Below are 5,000 nucleotides of genomic sequence, written 5' to 3'. Positions count from 1 at the left end.
TGAAAATACGGCGAAACCACATGCAATACCTCCATCTATGCGAATCTGACAACACTACGTCCGCCATGTCGAGCGCACCGCAAAACATACTGCCATCTGTAGGTCTCCCGCAACATGACCTCCTGCAACGACGATACCGTCATCTATGAGACGCCAAGCCGACTAAGACAGCCATGGGCCCACAGTGCCCTTCTTTCGACCCCACCCACAAAGCCTGCATCCTCTGTCGACAACAGCACCCCAACGCCAGCGCCTCTGCCGCACGAAGTCGTGGACCGGCAATCACTCCACCTGCACCCGTTCGTTCCCCACCCCAACCGCCCAACTCGCAACTCCAGCGGATGAACGGCGGACTTTGCTCGCACTCGCAATGTGCAATCCACCCCTATAACGTGCGTTTCATGAAGAGTTATGTCCAATATGCGACATTCCCGCTGTCCATATACATGAGCTGCGAGCTGTACCACGTACGAGCTACAGACGCGATCGCGTTGCTCTCTGTACGAATGCAGATGCTCAGCGGCAGCTAGGAGGCGCTCCATCCATGTCGGTACCGGTGAGCGTTGCACTCGCAGTCGCAAAAACGTACGGCAAGTATATTACTCGGAAGAGTCAATGACAGTCCAAGCCCCCCTGCGTGGGAAGAGTCTTCCTAGGCCATGACCCACCGGAAGGGCGCAGCGTCCCCCACCCCAGACATGTGACGTCACACTATCGGTATTGACGACTAGACTGATTCCTTATAATCATTTGCCATACACCGGTGGAAGCTGCCGAGACGAGTAACTACATAGCGGGCTCGCCGTGTCACTAATGTACAGAGATACAATAGTTTCGACTGGAACCGGATTAAACGTATACACGGCGCTGATTAGTAATAGATAGAGCCATCAGAATACAGATAATGTATACAACTGTCCGTATACATGCTGAAAGACTCTGCTCACAATCACACGTCAGCCAGACACTCTTATCACGCACTACTCTCTGCCTGTAACAGGCACACAGACAATATGTAAGCACCAGCATGGAACAACACCCAGTGCATCCTCTCTGCCACATTAGACAATCCACACTATCATAACCAGACCGGGAGGTCCACTCGGAAAACAGAATATCCCACCCTTCCGACAACCACCATTGCTCAGCTAAGCCACCAACACCCACACATGTCCTACACAGGGGTGCACCCAACATCACAATACTGCCTCCTGTCACACCACAAAAACAATGGCAGGAATGAAAGACACAGGTCTGCCACAAGCATGGAATCAGAGCGCCGCCTGTCATGAGCCAAAGGTGCACCCTGACGTGCCAAATCAGATGATGCCGCAGTCATTTACTTACGATAATCACAATCAACAAACCGGCCCCCCCCCCCAAAACACCTTTCCTTACAACAATGTGTACCTTAACCTAACCCGTATTGTGCCTTAACCTAACCCGTATTGTGCCTTAACCTAACCCGTATTGTGCCTTAACCTAACCCGTATTGTGCCTTAACCTAACCCGTATTGTGCCTTAACCTAACCCGTATTGTGCCTTAACCTAACCCGTATTGTGCCTTAACCTAACCCGTATTGTGCCTTAACCTAACCCGTATTGTGCCTTAACCTAACCCGTATTGTGCCTTAACCTAACCCGTATTGTGCCTTAACCTAACCCGTATTGTGCCTTAACCTAACCCGTATTGTGCCTTAACCTAACCCGTGTTGTGCCTTAACCTAACCCGTGTTGTGCCTTAACCTAACCCGTGTTGTGCCTTAACCTAACCCGTATTGTGCCTTAACCTAACCCGTGTTGTGCCTTAACCTAACCCGTGTTGTACCTTAACCTAACCCGTGTTGTACCTTAACCTAACCCGTGTTGTACCTTAACCTAACCCGTGTTGTACCTTAACCTAACCCGTGTTGTACCTTAACCTAACCCGTGTTGTACCTTAACCTAACCCGTGTTGTACCTTAACCTAACCCGTGTTGTACCTTAACCTAACCCGTGTTGTACCTTAACCTAACCCGTGTTGTGCCTTAACCTAACCTATGTTGCGCCTTAACCTAACCTATGTTGCGCCTTAACCTAACCTATGTTGCGCCTTAACCTAACCTATGTTGCGCCTTAACCTAACCCATATTGTACCTTAACCTAACCCATATTGTACCTTAACCTAACCCATATTGTACCTTAACCTAACCCATGTTGCGCCTTAACCTAACCTATGTTGCGCCTTAACCTAACCCATGTTGCGCCTTAACCTAACCCATGTTGCGCCTTAACCTAACCCATGTTGCGCCTTAACCTAACCCATGTTGCGCCTTAACCTAACCCATGTTGCGCCTTAACCTAACCCATGTTGCGCCTTAACCTAACCCATGTTGCGCCTTAACCTAACCCATGTTGCGCCTCAACCTAACCCATGTTGCGCCTTAACCTAACCCATGTTGCGCCTTAACCTAACCCATGTTGCGCCTTAACCTAACCCATGTTGCGCCTTAACCTAACCCATGTTGCGCCTTAACCTAACCCATGTTGCGCCTCAACCTAACCTATGTTGCGCCTCAACCCAACACACGTTGGGCCTCAACCCAACACACGTTGGGCCTCAACCCAACACACGTTGGGCCTTAACCCAACACACGTTGGGCCTTAACCCAACACACGTTGGGCCTTAACCCAACACACGTTGGGCCTTAACCCAACACACGTTGGGCCTTAACCCAACACACGTTGGGCCTTAACCCAACACACGTTGGGCCTTAACCCAACACACGTTGGGCCTTAACCCAACACACGTTGGGCCTTAACCCAACACACGTTGGGCCTTAACCCAACACACGTTGGGCCTTAACCCAACACACGTTGGGCCTTAACCCAACACACGTTGGGCCTTAACCCAACACACGTTGGGCCTTAACCCAACACACGTTGGGCCTTAACCCAACACACGTTGGGCCTTAACCCAACACACGTTGGGCCTTAACCCAACACACGTTGGGCCTTAACCCAACACACGTTGGGCCTTAACCCAACACACGTTGGGCCTTAACCCAACACACGTTGGGCCTTAACCCAACACACGTTGGGCCTTAACCCAACACACGTTGGGCCTTAACCCAACACACGTTGGGCCTTAACCTGCTCTGTAATTGTCATACGACGCGTTAAATTAGTGTAGTGTTGCCTAACTGCAACCCCCGCAATATAGTTTGCTACTCGCACTGCCCGGTCCCCAGAGTATCGCTTCATGTGAAACACCTTGCAGCTATACACTGTAATGCGGATGGCAGTAGGACGTACATGCTCAATGCCCTTCGCAGTTGTTCATTGGCATTCGCATGGCGAAGCACAGCCTACGTTGTGGTACGGCTTGTGTCAACTGTCCGCTGATGTTGTACGTCCAAATCACACACTGTACTGCACATTGGTCCTCATGTACTGAATGATACATCGTGGTACATGTGTGACCGTACCACGACTGCGCCAACAACGGCGAACCATACGGTCCAAATATTGTGCACTCAGCTACGTGTCGTCTCCCTATAAGAGCTGGATTGCAGTATGGTATGCCGTGGATGGCGATCAGCATGAGCCGTCTGTTGATGTAGTGGCGCGTGTTGTCAGACGTAGTCGTCTCCTCTCACACACCGTGATAGCATGGTGCACTGCGTTCCACATCTGCGACATGCGACAGAGGCCGGTTGACAGTCGTTCGCGCAATGGACATCGCATACGTACGGGGGCCACCTTCCACGTGTTCGCGAAGCGTGCACATGTTGTTGCGTGTATGTGGGCAGACATAGTGTGTCGTGACACCTGACACAGGCATGCAACAATCGTTGAATTTGCAAATGGCGATGGACGTCTACGTTTGCTGGTGACGTTACGCAAATGAACAACTGGTAAACCGTTGTGGTGCGGTTGTTCTCGCTAGAGGTGAATCAGTGATGGCGACGATCGGTTGAGCTACCAACCGGTTGTTTCAGCGATACCCACCATGCCCACGAACGTGAATGGCATGTGGGTGTGAAGCGATACGCGGCGGTGGCTGGGTGGGACCGTCCCCGGCCGGTGAGGGGGGGCCTCCCGGCGTGCTGGCCGCGCGGTGCGTGGGCGCACGCGCTACAGCCGGCTGGTGGGGGCGGCCAGTGGCAGGCGCGCCGGCCGACGGAGGCGGCAGGCGGCGCAGCTGCGCGCCGGCGCACCCTGCACGCGGCGCCGTGCGGCCAAAGTAGGTCCTCGCGGGCCCGGTGCGAAGCGCGGTGGACATCTGCAGTGTGCTGGTCCGATTGAGGACTGTGTGCGCTGAGGATGCGCCGCCGCCCGGCGCTCGGCGCCGCGACGCCGTCTGCTGCTCGGTCGCCTCTGCGGTTCTCGCAGGTGGATTGTATCGCAGCTGTGCGGACGTGTTGGCGCGTGCGCTGTGCTGGGAGAGTTCGCTTCGGCACCCAAGTGGGGCTTTTGTCCTTCTGTGGCGCTGGCGTTGGAGCTGCCGGCCACCGTAGGTGGCGCGTGTTGTCTCCCGCCGGCAATGCCACGACAGCACGCTCCCGGGCCTCTGTCGGCAGCGGCAAGCTCAGTTGGGAGCACGGGTGGTCGCACCTAAAGCGTCTACTCGCCAAACTCCGGGCGATTGCGCCACTCTCGAACCCGACCAAGTACTTAGGACGGCGCTGCGCGCCGCCGGGACCTGAGAGGGTTTCGAGGTGTATTGTGCAGGGGAGCTCAGCCTCCTCCTGTTTGCAGAATAATTGAGCGGACGCTTGCGTGTTCGCGCGGGCCCCCGGGACACACTCCCGGGCGGCCGGCTGCTCAGCTCTAGTTGACGCAGCTCCCTGGTTGATCCTGCCAGTAGTCATATGCTTGTCTCAAAGATTAAGCCATGCATGTCTCAGTACAAGCCGCATTAAGGTGAAACCGCGAATGGCTCATTAAATCAGTTATGGTTCCTTAGATCGTACCCACGTTACTTGGATAACTGTGGTAATTCTAGAGCTAATACATGC

General features: G+C 53.9%; 1 non-coding gene across 1 annotated transcript in view; it reads left to right on the top strand.

The window, feature by feature from the left end:
• The first annotated feature begins 4,826 nt into the window (after window positions 1–4,826).
• The window catches only part of LOC124608768, a 1,910-nt gene continuing 1,736 nt past the window's right edge, over window positions 4,827–5,000 (top strand). Inside the window, exon 1 of the ribosomal RNA XR_006979338.1 lies at window positions 4,827–5,000. This exon is cut by the window's right edge and continues 1,736 nt beyond it. This is a non-coding gene — a ribosomal RNA (small subunit ribosomal RNA).

This window comes from Schistocerca americana, chromosome 3 (genome assembly GCF_021461395.2).
Source record: "Schistocerca americana isolate TAMUIC-IGC-003095 chromosome 3, iqSchAmer2.1, whole genome shotgun sequence".
Taxonomy (NCBI): domain Eukaryota; kingdom Metazoa; phylum Arthropoda; class Insecta; order Orthoptera; family Acrididae; genus Schistocerca; species Schistocerca americana.
This window is presented reverse-complemented; position numbering and strand designations above follow the sequence as displayed.